General features: G+C 41.1%; 1 pseudogene; it reads right to left on the reverse strand.

Annotated features, from left to right (window-relative positions):
• Window positions 1–10,051: 10,051 nt before the first annotated feature.
• LOC102116179 (ATP synthase subunit d, mitochondrial pseudogene) lies at window positions 10,052–10,536 on the reverse strand (annotated as a pseudogene).
• Between the last annotated feature and the right edge of the window lie 5,039 nt (window positions 10,537–15,575).

Below are 15,575 nucleotides of genomic sequence, written 5' to 3' on the forward strand. Positions count from 1 at the left end.
GCAGAGTTAACAATGGGAGGGTAGAGGTTGTGAAGACCTGGAGAGGGACATTTACATTAAATAAGAACAGCTGGAACTGTAGGCGGCTCATGCGCTGCCTTTACATATGAGGCTTGTTATTTTACAGAACACCCTCACTGCCTCTCCTACATGTGACTGTTGAGGAAAATGCATGGGATCTGCATTGTTTTATGGCCCACGGCTCTATTGGATCCATCCCCACCACCTCTACCAGTGTCCTGTACCCACACCCCACAAGGTACAGAGATTATTCCCAGAAAGAGACTTAGAATTTTGAGAGAATGCACCCTGTACTTATCACATGTTTCTCCCAATAACGCTCACATTTTTATCCAATATTGCAGAATCAAAATTTTCTATGTTAGTGCAAAACGTATAAGCCTTTACACCTATTCAGAGAAATAACAGAAATGACAGGCCTGGAGCAGTGGCTCATGCCTGTAGTCCCAGCACTCTGAGAGGCCAAGGCAGGTGGATCACTTGAGCCCAGGATTTCAAGACCAGCCTGGGAAATATGGTGAAACCCCATCTCTACAAAAAGCACAAAACTTAGCTGGTTGTGGTGACATGTGCCTGTAGTCCAGCTACTCAGGAGGCTATGGTGGGAGATGGGCTTTGGATGTTGAGACTGCAGTGAGCCAAGATTGCACTACCACTGCACTCCAGCCTGGGTGACAGAGTAAGACCCTGTCTCAAAACAAAACCAAACAAACAAACAAAAAAGAATGACAATGTTGGAACGTTGGCATAATAAGAAATTCAAATTAAAATATTTGAAAACAAAATTTTAGCACAATATCCATGTCTACCTCAGTTCTTTGTCTTATTTGTAAAAATCACATAAACAACCTGGTGTTTCCAGTACCCTACCAAATTATCCAGTATATTTCAATATCCCCATTTCTTAACTGCCTTATAATTATTGCTTGATTTATTAAATAGGAGACTGATTGAATCGAGAATGGTTGATTTTTCTATGCCAAAAAAGTCGACGTCTATTAAAGCATATTCTACGCAAGACTTAATGTAAACTGGATTTCAAGAATATGCAGAAGTGGGAGTATATGGACATATTGTGAACTTTTATTTGTGAAACTGCTGAGATTGTTTCTTAATCCAGCAAGGTAATCAGTTCCAAATTAGTGTTCAGATTAGATAATGACAACTTAAACATGTCTCACCCTATTTGTAAACATAAGCACTCTTTTCCATTCCAGAGTTTTCAGAAAAACACATATATTAAGAAGTGTAGGGTTAAACCTAATTTTAATTGTACTTTCTTTTTTTTTATTTTTCTTTTTTCTTTTTTTGATTCGGATTCTAGCTCTGTTGCCCAGGCTGGAGTGCAATCTCGGCTCACTGCAAGCTCTGCCTCCCGGGTTCACGCCATTCTCCTGCCTCAGCCTCCCAAGTAGCTGGGACTACAGGTGCCCGCCACCACACCCTGCTAATGTTTTGTATTTTTAGTAGAGACGGGGTTTCCCTGTGTTAGCCAGGGTGGTCTCGATCTCCTGACCTCGAGATCCGCCGGCCTCGGCCTCCCAAAGTGCTGGGATTACAGGCGTGAGCCACCGTGCCCGGCGCTTAGTTGTACTTTCTATCCTATTCACATCATAGGCAGGGTAAGTGAAGGGAAAGAAAGTAATAGTCGCCTTTGCTTGCTTCTTTTGGAAGAAACAACATATGCAAACTAGAAGGTAATCACCTTTAATGAACGCAAATATTAATATTTTAATGTGTGCAACAAAGCCCGAAAAAAGCAAGAATCATATTAAAATTAGGGGGGAAAACCCAAAATATTAAAAAAATGTAAATAACATTCTTGGGTAATAGGAAATAATTAAGACCACAATTTTTTTTATAAACCTAGCAGTTTTACATTTTAGATGTTACTCCACAATCATCACAGAATTATAGCTAGCTCTTACCTAATTAACTAACTGATTAGACAGAATACAGTAGAGATGAAACAATTCTTAAATGTTCTTGACTTTTTTCTGATACATTTGTGTCCTTCACAAATACAACATATACATATACAGTTTTCCTGAGAAGTTCCAATTATATCTACTCTTATCTCTAAAATTAACTTATTAAACTTGTAAGCACATTTAATTTTATGTCCTTATAAAAATTTAGCATAGAAGATGATTATTTAAGCAGAAAAATACCCAAATATGTTTTGAGGTTTGGAATAAAAGGTATACTACCAAATCCTGGGAGTACTGGAATCTCAGCTGTGAAGACACAAACCCATTGGTCTGGTAGAGATCACATTAATATTCACAGTGACCTCTTGCCTGGGTAGCCTGAAATCAAACTAGGTTCTAGCTTATGTCCCCGCTGGGAATACTGATCAAATCATGAGCGTGTTACCTGGGCCAGTGCCATCCATGTTGTCCACCCCAGCTTTGGTGCATCTCCCCTTCTTGCTCTCTGTTGATGCAGCACCATTCCCACAGGCTGCCCCTCTGGTGAGAAGCCTCAGTGCACATTCTCTGTTGGGTTTAAAGGAAGGTTGTGAGGAGAAATAAGTCAAATCAATAGCACCTGTTAGAAATAACCAAGCCACCAATGTCAAGATTTTCCTGTTAACAGTGACAAAGGTCCATCACAGAGGATGGTAGAGGGCAGGAAACATTTCAGATAAGAGGGAAACAGTTTTGTTGGCAGCAATGTAAGAGTAAATGGAGTTACCATTTGTTGAATTATTACTGAGTCATGCCCTGGGCTAAGTCTTTTACTTGTATTATCTTATTTAATCCTCATAAGACTGATAAAAGAGAAGTATACTGATAATACTCTTATTTCACAGATGAGAAAACTGAGGCACAGAGAGATGAAGTGATTTGTCCCAACAAATAGTGGGAAATAATAAATTTAAATAGCATCTGACTAGAAGACCTAAACTGCTTAACATATGTCTTAAAATTTGGTCCAATGAAGTATGTGTGTGTTTTTTTTTTAAATATTATAGAACTTGAAGATTTCAGAATTCTCTTAACCCCAAATTTTAACTACAAACCAAAGCAACCACTGATCTCTGTTTTCTAGGATTTGTGTGATGTGTAATAATAGTTTGGTCACCAATTTCAATTTCAAAATTATACACCTCAATACATTTTGGTGAAGGTGGACATTCAAAACTCAATATATTGTCAGTTATTCTACCACCCTATTTTAAAACTGAATTCATCATTGGGCTTTTAGTGAAACAACAAGAGTAATAGCTATAATTTATTAAGGACTTAATACTGTGGGTTAGAACCTGTGCTTAGTATTTTACAGCCATTATTTTAAATTAAATTCTCAAAAATAAGCATAATCATTTCCATTTTACAGATGAAAAAAGAGAGATTCAGAGATTAAGCAGTTTACTCCAAATTCATGCATTATTAATATGTTGGACCCAAGATTCAAACCCAGGTGTACCTGAATATGAAAGACATGAACTGCAGTGTGGGATGCTATGTTGTGACTCTGGTTAAGACCTGGTTCAGGTAGGTGACCAGGTCTCTCACTCCTGATGTTCTCACACATCTCAGGATTATGAGAATGCCTGATTGCTTTGTGCCCTTGTGAAAACTAAAGCATCCAGAAGTCACAGGACAGAATTATAGCATGTGTAGTGCTCTGCATTCTTGAAGCCTAACATTCTTCAGAGGCAAGAGGAGCACAGAGCCAATACTAACTCTGCCTTGCCCCATGGCTTTGCAGGTACCCAAGATTTGGAAGTAGCTTCATGTGTTCACCAAGAGACAGTGGTGGTTAACTGTCGGCCCAGAAGCCTAATTATGATGAAAGTGGGCTTCCAGGCCTCAACAAGTTTTCTTTCATAGTAGGTGCCCTGAGGAGAAAGGAGGGGTTTTGGGTATGGACTTATTGTTTGAGCCTGCCGTGCAGGTGCAAGTGCCTGCTGTGAAACAATGAACTCCATTGATGGCAATGCCTGGCCTTACACATGCCAAAGCCAACACATACTGCTCTGGGCAGGTATGGAAGTCAACAGTGAGGCATAACCAGGTGGGGGTTCAGGATCTCAAATGGCCTCCTCCTCCTCCTCCTCAGAGCTGAGAGAATTAATCATGGCCACGCTGGAGAGCAGACTACCTACAACATACTGAAAAACGGATCTGTGAGTTCAGACAGACACACCAGTGTCAAAGCTCTGGCACTGGGGCAGATGCATCTATTTTCAGAAGTTTCCCCACAAATGGAGAACTGTTTGTCTTAAAGGTGGAAAATTACATGTATTTTACTATTTTAAAGAAGGTATATCTTAATTGCCTTTCCTGCAAAAGAGGAAAAGAAATCCTATGAACTTTTCTTTCTTTCTTTCTTTTCTTTCTTTCTTTCTTTCTTTCTTTCTTTTTCTTCTCTCTTTCTTTCTTTTTCTTCTTTCTTTCTTTCTTCTTTCTTCTCTTTCTTTTTCTTTCCTTTTCTTTCTTTCTTTTCTTTCTTTCTTTCTGAGATGGAGTCTCACTCTGTCACCCAGGCTGGAGTGCAGTGATGTGATCTCGGCTCACTGCAACCTCCACCTCTCAGGTCAAGTGATTGTCCTGCCTCAGTTTCCCGAGTAGCTGGGACTACAGGCACACACCACCACGCCCAGCTAGTTTTTGTATTTGTAGCAGAGATGGGGTTTCACCATGTTGGCCAGATGGTCTCCATCACTCGACCTCATGATCTTCCCTCTTCAACCTCCCAAAGTGCTGGGATTACAGGCGTGAGGCACCACACCCAGCCTATTTCTTTTCTTTTTGTTTTTCTGAGGAAATAAATATAGATAAGAGGGTAAAACATATCTTTAAAAAAAATTTCTGTGATTTTTCAACGAGGAATTGTTAAGTGCCTTATTTCACATGGCTAAGCTTCATCTTCAGACTTGACACTTCTGCAAATCAAAAGCTTATAAGCAGAGGCCACAGACATGGAAATACATCCAGCCAACTAGAAAGGGGCAGAGTATAGGAGTGTAGTCCAGTCTTGCTTTGAAACACTCTTGAGAGAAAGATCATTTATGAATCTCATATAATCTGGCATCAGATTATGTCTTGGACATCAGTTTTTCAGGCTTCTTGAATTCCAACTTAGGGAAGATAGTTCACTTTAAAGCAGGAGCCAAGATGGACCATTTTCATTTTCTCATTTTCTCATAAAATCTTATTAACAACAACTATGCCAGCACCAGGATTTGTACTGGGGACACAAGGGTAAGCAAAATCGGCCCAAGCTTTCTTTTTCCATGGTTCAGGGCAAGGCTTCTAATGAGTGTTTCCTGGTTAAGTAGACTCTGAGAGCAACTCTAGTTCAATAGAAATAAATGAGGCAAATGGTGACAAATGCCCCAAAGAGAACCAAAATTTGTGGGTGAATTACTAAAATTCTCGAGACCGCTGTATCTTCATCTATGAAAAGGAAAAAATAAGACCTACCTTAAAGTTTGTTGTGGGGAATTAAATGAGATCATTTTTTATGCCTGGTACGGTCGGGCACGGTGGCTCACACCTGTAATCCCAGCACTTTGGGAGGCCGAGGTGGGCGGATCACCTGAGGTCAGGAGTTTGAGACCAGCCTGACCAACATGGAGAAACCCCATCTCTACTAAAAATAAAAAATTAGCTGGGTGTGGTGGCACATGCCTGTAATCCCAGCTACTCAGGAGGCTGAGGAGGAGAATCACTTGAACCTGGGAGGCAGAGGTTGCGGTGAGCCGAGATCGTGCCATTGCACTCCAGCCTGGGCAGTTAGAGCAAAACTCGGTCTCAAAAAAAAAAAAAAAAAGAAAAAAGAAAAAGAAAAGAAAAGAAATGAAAGAATTATGCCTGGTACATAATAGACCAGAAAGGATGCTAGACATTGTCGTGATCCGTTTTGGATCTCTCACTTCTTGACCTTTTTATAGATGAATTTATGGACAGCCCCATAGATTGAGGCCAAACTTAGTGCCCCTAAGGTTCTAATTTCAAAGGGGATAAAAACAGACTTCGGCTTCTTAAAATTCTCAGACTCCTGTCTGATTAGCACTGTATTTCAGCCTTCCTTCCTCCAGTGCACCTTCATCAGGCATCACCTCCACATCACACTTTATTAGTTTTCTCTTTCTTTGCACAGCAGGGATAGAGGACAGGGAGGGTTTCCCCTTTTCTGATTCCCAAGATCACCGTTGCTCTCAGTCCCTGCTGAGGGAGCAGGCTTGTCATTCGGGGAGATTTGAAAATCAAAGCCAGTATGGATGTGTGGGCAGCAGCCAAGCTGAGAAACAATCTGGACATCACATTGGCCAAGAAAAGGGGATGTCCCTCTGGGAAATATGCCTGGCTCTGTTTGTATTGGCTTTCAGAGAACTCTTCTGACCTGACATGGTGCTAACTTGGTATCGTGGGAAAGTCCATCTGACCACGGGCTTTCTGCAGTTGCCTTTTGATTATGCCAAGGGAAGGACCTAAGAAGCAGTGTACAGATATGGTCTCCAGGGAGAGACGAGATCCCTCCTTCTGTCAGCACGAGCACCCACCTCCCCTTGTTTGGATGAGAGAAGAGGAGACCAGGGAAGAATTTAACCCAATCTCGGGAATGTTGCATGCCCAAACTGAAAGTTAGGTTTTTCACTTCTTGGCTTAACCTAAAATGTAGGCGCTGGCCCTCCAGTTGGCTGCCATGGGACAAAGGTGGTTTTTCTGGCTAGGGTCAAAAAGAGTGGAATCTCAGCACAGAGTAAAATTTAACCTTGGTTTTTTTGTTCATTTGTTTTTTCCCCCTTATTACACCTTTGACCCCAAACCATGCTCCTCCTTCCCTCTCTACCTCTTTTTCTCACCAACTTCCTGATCGGTCTTCTCAAGTTGCAGCTATGAAACTAGAAATCCATTCCCTGCCTTTGACTTATTGGCATTCCCATGATTATTGGTTAATCGCACAAGAATTAAATGAGTTTTGCTTGGCAGGAGCAGAGAGGAGGAGCAAGTTTTAGGGGGGGGAAAGCAAAGTTTATACGTGTTAAATTACCTAGGCCTTATCTGACCCCTTTGAACACTCAGTCCCCTCTTTGCTCTCCTCTCCCCTTCCCTCCCCAGTGCTTGGTAAAATGCAAATTCTGGTTCTCCAGAGTATCCCAACTGATCTCTCCCTCTGCCTGGTTCCTTCTCACTAACAGAAGGGGAGTTAGAGAACTCGTACACATTGAAGTATGAATGACACTAGTCACTAATCTCTTGGCCCCATGCTTTCCACTTTCCCCGAGGTATTTTCTTGGGCTGACTTCATTTAATCTCAGGATCAGGTAATGACACTCTGTAGTAGGTAAGAGTTAAGGACTGGCAATATGACATAGAAAGACATGAGTTACAGAGCCAGATAGATTTGGGCTCGTTCTAGCCTTGTGTATTTTGGGCAAGTTAACTAAACACTCTGAGCTCTGATATCCTCATTGACTAGAGATAATATACGTTTGCAAAAAATATAATATATGGAAAGCGTCTAGCTTGGTACCACATAGCAGATATTTAGATAATTACCAATGTGATCATTATTATTGGGCTGCTCTGTGTCCTCCTCAGTGCAGTGTTAGGTAAGGGATGATTGTTAAGGAAGGCTACAATATTGGGAGGTATTATTACCACAGCTGCCTTGACCTCCCCATTCTTTTTGTGTCCTGAGGCTCCCTCTGAGGAAATCTGGCAGACCAAGAAGTTTATGAGGGAGAAGCAAGCAGAGGGAATGTGCTGCTTGGCTTGGAGCCACCACCAAGTGGTAACTGGCTTGGTCACCCAGGGACATACGGGTTTTATTCACCTGAGGAGACCACAGGCACAGTAGTCCAAGGCTCTTGGATAATGAGCAAAATTAGCTGCTCTCTGTTGATGTTGGGGACTTTCTTTCTGAGGGGTTCCCAGCTTCTCTGGTGACCCCCACTTCCACAGGCCACCATTTTCTTTCTATGCCAGTGATTCTCAATACTGGCTTCACGTTCGAGTCTCATAAAGGAGTGGGCCTGGCTAGTGGTAACAGCTCCCCAGGTGAATCAAATGTGCAGAGTTGAGAATCACTGTTTGAGACCCAGCCTGAGCTTTTTGGAGCTTCACCTGCAGAGGCAAGCTTGGGTTTTTGGTTGTGCTGTTCTCCCCCAGATGGATCCCAAATGATTACTGAAGCCTAATGTAATTATTTATGTTGCTTAACTTGTGGCATCCTTTAGAACCATGTATTGATTTACCTTTAAAGGCAGACACTCCTTATTCCAACAAGCACAGCCTAATATGGCATGGTCATATTGCTCAGGTAGTATATGTCTTGCTTCCGATTTAAGAAAGAGGAGGAAGAAAATCATTAAGTTATTTTCTGGAACAACAGCAGAGAATAATCTAGAGTATTAAATATATCTTGATGAGGAGAAGTTGAGGAAACTTTCCTAGACGACTCTTCTATTTCTCTGAACTGGTCAGCTAACCCGGACACAAAGCCTCACACATAATGATGGACACCTTGTCTCCCATGAGGCCTCCATTGTTTAAGCTGCTCTTTGTGAAAAAGCAGATGCTCTCCAATCCACACACCTGTGACCAGAACCTGAACACTAATGGTTGACCAAGTTCCTACTCTCATTGCAAAGATGTAGCTGTGACATCCCCAGTTTTTGGGAAACTATATTTTACCCTAAAGAGCTAATGTGAAAGTTACTGTAAGCACAGTAAGTATAAAGAAAAACTGAGCTTGATAATACTGTTGATATTTTATCTGAAAAGCTTATCTGGAAGGATTGGGTCATCTGTTAGTGTAAAATACTGAATTTCTATCACATGGAAGACTGATGTAACTTAGACTCAAGGAAACACAAGTTGAACTAAGGGTTAGAAGTTACAGGAAGACACATTTCCACTGAGTATTCAGGAGATCCTTTTGCTTGCTGAAGGTGGAATGAATGAGATCACACCATAGCATCTATTCAGCAATCAGTAGCTCGAAGGTCAGAATGGTGAGTGCCGAAAGGGGAGCACCTGGATTACTTGTTATACCCAAGACATTCACCTGGTCAATCAAAAGTTAATTAGCTTGATTGAGTGTTCCACATGTATACTTATTTCAAAACATCATATTGGCCAGGCACGGCTTACACCTGTGCTGGGGTTACAGCTTACACTTGTAACCCCAGCATTTTGGGAGGCTAAGAAGGGCAGATCACTTGAGCCCAGGGATTCGAGACCAGCCTGGCCATCATAGCAAAACTCTCTCTCTACTAAAAATACAAAAATTAGCCAGGCATGGTGGCACACGCCTGTAATTCCAGCTACTTGGGAGGCTGAGGCATGAGAATCGCTTGAACCCAGGAGGCAGAAGTTGCAGTGAGTTGAGATCACATCATTACACTCCAGCCTGGACAACAGAGCAAGACTCTGTTTAAAAAAAATCATATTGTACACAATAAATATACATAATTTGTATATATTATAAAATGTATTCAAGCATTCTATCTTCATTGTCCAATATATATCAGAAACTTGAAAGGTTCTAAAGATTCATATATGAATAAATTATGGTACTTAGCTCATAGACACACTTAAGCGAAATAAATAAACAACAATACAGTGTCAAATGGAGATATAACAAAAGTGAAAAGGGCAATACATTCTCTTAGGGCAATTCAGTTTGGGCCATGCAGAGGTAAAGTAGGGCATCAGGCCTGAAGGAAGCTTCTAGAAGAAGTTGACATTTGAGCTAGGCCTTTAAGAACAGGTAATATTTAGCCATGTGGGGAACAAGGAAGGGCATTTTAGTTGGTGGTAAAAAGTGATGCACAGCATTGGAGTGTGGAAGTGTCCTTAAGTTCTGAGAAGAACGTGTTGTGTGTTGATTTCTCTAGTAAACACATGAGGTACATGAAGGCAGTGGGGGGGGAAGATATCCTGCAAGCTTTAAACTCCAACCAAGGTATATAAATGCATCTTACTGGGTTTTTTTCTACATAATTATTTTTATTTTGAATGTCCAGAATGTGTAATATAAGGGCCAGAGCTTCCTCCTGGACTCAATTTTATAAATTCTCGATTGGTTGGTGAGGCAATAGGGATACTTTTTCTTGTCTCATTTGGTGTCTGGAAAAGCTTCGTTCAGGTCCTCAGTGGTCATCTGATCAAATGGAATGAAGTTCCTTATCTTCTCCAGCTGTTTCTCATGCTCTCCAATCCTGGACTTTGACAGAGACACCCACTCAGCACAAATTTTCACATCTTCATTTTCTTCAGCATACACCTGGGCAGTATATTTATCCTCTGGTACAGGAAACTTCAGGGCATTAAACTTCTTCTCAAAGTCATCCACCAAGCCTGCCTTGGCCACATTGGTCTTGTAGTAAGTCCAGTCGATAGCTGGTGGATTTTTAGTTAAAATAGCCAATCTGGAGGTGAGAGTCTCATTCCAGGATGTCAGGGAATTAGCAATGGCCTTTTGGTTTCAGGGTATGATCTCCCAAGAAGTTACCCAGTCAGTGGTTTTTAGAGCAAGTTTTTGCCCAGCCATCTTGGGATCCTTCACCTACCCCAGCGGCCCACAGTCCACAGCAGCACCTAGCGGCTCTTACTGGATTTTTTAGTGCAGTCGAGGCTATGTATTAACATTTGGACTTTATGCTTCAGGAATGGGGAACAATCACGGGTTTTGGAGAGTAGAGGAAGCCATAATCTAGAAAAACGATGGAATTGCTTGGTACAGGGCACCACGAAAGCTTAACTGTCTCTGTGATAGTGATTTCTCCCTTACCCTCTGCACTTTTCCCCATAGTGAGTTTCCCCAGGCCCGTTGTTTTCCAACTTAAGAGTCTTTAGATTCCTTGTAGATTCATGAAGATGGAAATGAGAGATTCATGAACTATTTTGAACATTGCAATAAGTTCAAATAAATTATGCACTATCACTGTCACAGAGACAGTTAAGCTTTGGTGGTACCCTATAACAAGCAATTCCATTATTTTTCTAGATTATGGCTTCCTCTACTTTCCCTGTGCTTGTTCCCCATTCCTGAGGCACAAAGTTCAAATTTTAATATATGGCCACAACTGCCTTAAAAAAACCCAGTAAGATGCATTTATTTACTTTGGGTGGAGTTTAAAGCTTTGCAGGCTGTCTTCCAACCCACTGTTCACATGTACCTCATGCATCCACGGGAGAAGTCAACACACAACACACGTTCTTCTCAGAACACAAGGACACTTCCACACTCCAATGCTGTGCATCACTCTACCACCACTTAAAAGGTTAGCACCAACATTTTCACAAAGCAAAAGGACCCTTGCTTTAGTTACAACTCTTCAGTAAGGGTCCCTAGCCACCAACTTTGGGAAGGTCTTCCTCTTAAAGAACTTACATGGTATAGGATTTATAGGTATGCACTTTAGAGGCAGACAGCCTTGAGTTTGAATATTGGCTGGCACTTATGAGTTATATAATATTGGACAATTTATTTAATCTCTGTAAGCCTCACTTTCCATGGTTAACTCATAGGATATATTGTGTATCTGTTGTATCTGTCAGTATATTCTTAATTCATAGAATATATTGTATATCTGTCAATTACACACTTATATTGTATAATCTGTCTTATGTAAGTATAGAGTGTTGCCTGCCTATAGAAAATAAAACTGCTGCCAGGTAAATCACAATCTTTTATGTGTCCATCAGCATCATTGGCCACTATTGGTCCTTCCTATTTGGGGTCTCCACTGAAGGTCTTTGAGGTAGGGTGCTTCTAGTATTCAGATGGCCACACCCTTGGCTCTCCGGTTTGCTGATGTGTCTGCTGATAACTGTATTTGAGTGCCTCTGTGCTCCCTGGTGATATCCCCAGTGCCTTGCTGAGCAGATATCCTGAGGGTGGTCGATTGCCTCCATCTTGCAGAGGCCAGAGGGAAACACTCTCAATGCCATTTTCCACCCAGCTCATGAGTCAACTTCAGGACTTCAAAAGACATGCTCTGTTTGACTCTGCTGTTCTCTATACATGACACGTATACAAATGTGTTCAATGCACACTTCCTATGCTTCGTCATGGCTTTGGAAGCCCTACTAGAGACTCAGTGGTGTTATGCTTTTTAGTCTACCTTGCCTAAGAGAACTGATACAGAGGCTTCCTAAAGGGGTGGTAGATATGGATGTCATTTAATATTACAGTCATATGGCAAGTCTGAAAATGGTCTTGTCAAAGTTAGTGTTGTGCCCTAAATGGCTTTTTCACATACCACAAGTCTGTCTTGAAAATGATTTGAATTTTCACTTTCTTTTATTCAGTTGAGTCCTAGGAATATAGACACATGGACAACACGTATCCAGCACTGTTCATTGTATGGTGCTGGGTAAACATAAAATCATTCTCTTTGGACAGCTGCCCATGTACTTTACTGTTCATGTGCACTTTCCAACCTTTCAGTGCTGGAAAAACATAAAAAAGTCAGGAAGTCTCACCTGAACAAGCTTTCTTGGGCAGATTTTTGGCAGATAATGCTTCCTGTTACATAGGAAATGCTTTTAAGCTTAGCTTCATTTTTAGTACTTTGGTTTGCCTGCTAAGCTATGAATTCTGTTTGGTTGCTAGTAACAAATATTAGAAAGCAAAACAAACAACAGCAACAATGACAAAATGGTGGCTTGGAGACATTGGGGGTTTATTTTTGTCTCATGAAAAACACATTTGGAGATGGGCACTCAGGCTGAGGCCCGCCGTGAAAGACTTAAGGCCTTTCTAGCTTTGTGCTCTTCCATTCGTAACACTTTTTTGTTTGTTTGTTTGTTTTTTGAGACAGGGTCTTGCTCTGTTGTTCAAGCTGGAGTGCAGTGGCACAATCAGATCTCCCTGGCTCAAGTTCAAGTGACCCTCCCACCTTAGCCTCCCAAGTAGCTGGGACTACAGGCTTGTGCCACCATACCCCGTTAATTTTTGCATTTCTTTTAGAGACAGGGTTTCATCATGTTGCCTAGGCTGTCTTGAACTCCTGGGTTCAAGTGATCCATTGTCCTTGTCCTCCCAAAGTGCTGGGATTATAGGTGTGAGCCACCGCACCCAGCCCTAGGGTGTAACTCCTATCCTCCTGCTCTCAAGATGACTGCTGGTATGCCAACAGTCATGTCCATGTTCAGACAGGAAAAACTGGGTGAGTAAGAGGCAAAAATGTGCCAATTTTTGTTTGAAGAGATATTTGGGGAGTTCTTCTCTCGTTTATACACCTATCACATTGATCATAATACAATCACGTGACATCCCCCAAATGCAAGGGAGGTCGGATACATACTTAGATAAGCCCATTTCCTCCTTCAGTAAAACTGATGTTTGTTCACAAAGAGAGAATGGCCATTGGGTAAGCAAGTAGCACCCCCTGGCACATCTACCTTTAATCCTAGCTAGACTTTTTACTTATCCTTTGTTAAAAAGTCTTAAGGGGAAAATGGAAAAGTAAATTAACCTTCTAACCATAAGCAGATTTGAAATACTTTTCTAATAATGAAGAGCTAATTAATTATTTCCAAATCTACAACACTATATTTGAGACGACTTCCCTTATTTGGTTTTCACTATCCCCTAAGCACTTGTAATCTTAAACCTACGGGGTCACATTGTATTAATTTGTTCTCTTGTACATGTTCAGTGAAAGTTTCGTGATGTTTTGATCTTATTTTAGGGAAGAAGGACATTTGGATGGAAGATAACATGGAAACTCTAGGCTCCAAGCACAATGCCTAAAATCATTTTATTGCTTTCTTGTAACAGTTGCAATGAGTTAGGTAATAGGAAGGAAACAAATAATACAACCTGTGACAGAAACTCCATGGTGGTATAGTGCAGGGTTTTTCAATTATCTTTAGTGGTAAAATTGTGTCTTCAAGTGAAATTATACTGAGGACGTTTAACTATACAAAAGAGATAAAAAGCTGACTTTCTCTAGTTGAAGTAAGACTGGAGGATCCCTCCACTCTTTTCATCCGCTCCCTATCTCCTTCATGATCTTTGGGGTGCAAGACTACAGAAAGAAAATTTGAAAATCACCATTTCATTAGGTATTTGTCTCAGCTCTGCCGTTAGCTGGCTCTGTGACTGTGGACAAATTACTTACCCTCTCTGGCCCCCAGGTTTCTGATGTAAAACACAGAAGGGCTGGGTCAGTTGATCCTGAGAAGTCCATCTAGCCTATGTTTCTAGGATTTTCCTGGCTACCAGTGTGTACATAGTCAGCTTCTAGTGATGAGTGTTATCTGTGCTTTTCTCATCAAAATGGCTGGAGGCAAAAGGAAAAAAAATCCATCCGTTAGTACTGACTACAAAGAAAAATGGGAAACAAGAATGTTTTTCTCTTAAATATTTTCCTGCTCATAGGAAAAAAAAAAAAAAAGAAGGAAAGTTGAAGTGAAATTCAAATCCCACTGCAGCATTTATGACATTGATCTAGATCTATAGAAGGAAGCCAAGGCTAGTGAAAACTGTCAATTTCAGAACATCTATTATCTGCAAAATACAACAATAGTTCTTTCATATTTTATTTCATTTAAATTACACAAGACTAATCAGAGGTGATATGATTTCTTTTATTACACAGGAATCCGAACCAAATTTATTCTGGATTAGAACTTACATCTTGTTTCATTAATGTTTCCATTGAATGAGTTGCACCTGGGGCTAGCTACTATTAAAAGCTCAGAATCCCAAACCTAATAAGCCCGCGGGTCTGTCCTAAGGAGCTTTAGTAACTTCTGCCCTTTAAGTCTGGTGTGTTTTCCTTGATACTGTAGATCTCAATCTTTGTCTCAACTTTCGTTTTACGTTTACATTAATGTGGGAGGGGTTGATTAAAATTCAAGTGTTTCTGTCCCCCTCCCACTCTACACTACTTCATTTGGGCAAGATCTGGGGTGGATTCCAGGCATCTGCATTTTAAACTCACCGCTCATAGCTCTGTCACCTGGCAAAGTTAGGAAACCACAGCTTTATACTGATGAGGGTTATTGATGTGAACTTCCGCCTTCATAGCCAGATGGTGGGCCCTGGTTGGTTGAGCACTGGGCCTCTTTTATTTTTTGTATACTTGGCATATTGTAGGCATTTTCAAAAATATTGCAGACTAGAAGAAGAGGAGGAAGAAGAGAGAAGAAAACTTGTATAGCACTGAATTCACTCACACCGTTGAAAAATAGACTCCATAACAGGACACACGAAAAGAGAAGCGGTCCATTCCAAGGGAGAAACTGTTATGGGCATTTCATTTCAGGATTTTGATGAGATGGCCAAGACACAGCCCTGTCTCCTCCCACCCCCATTCATTCTTCTTATGCTGATTTATTTTGTGTAAGAATTTAACACCTCTTGTTCTGTCCTGCTCACCAAATCCACTACTACTAGTATAAGTTGCTCCAGAGCCAGAATCTGGTCTACTGTTCACTTTTGTACTCCCAGTATGTACAACAGTCTCTGGCACATAATGAAGGGAACGAAAAAAGAATTATGTGATGGCCTGAACCACAGCAGGAAGGAGTGAGATTGGAAGGGATACAGGCTAGTCTTGAGTATTGCAGGACTCA

Source organism: Macaca fascicularis, chromosome 15, assembly GCF_037993035.2.
Source record: "Macaca fascicularis isolate 582-1 chromosome 15, T2T-MFA8v1.1".
NCBI lineage: Eukaryota > Metazoa > Chordata > Mammalia > Primates > Cercopithecidae > Macaca > Macaca fascicularis.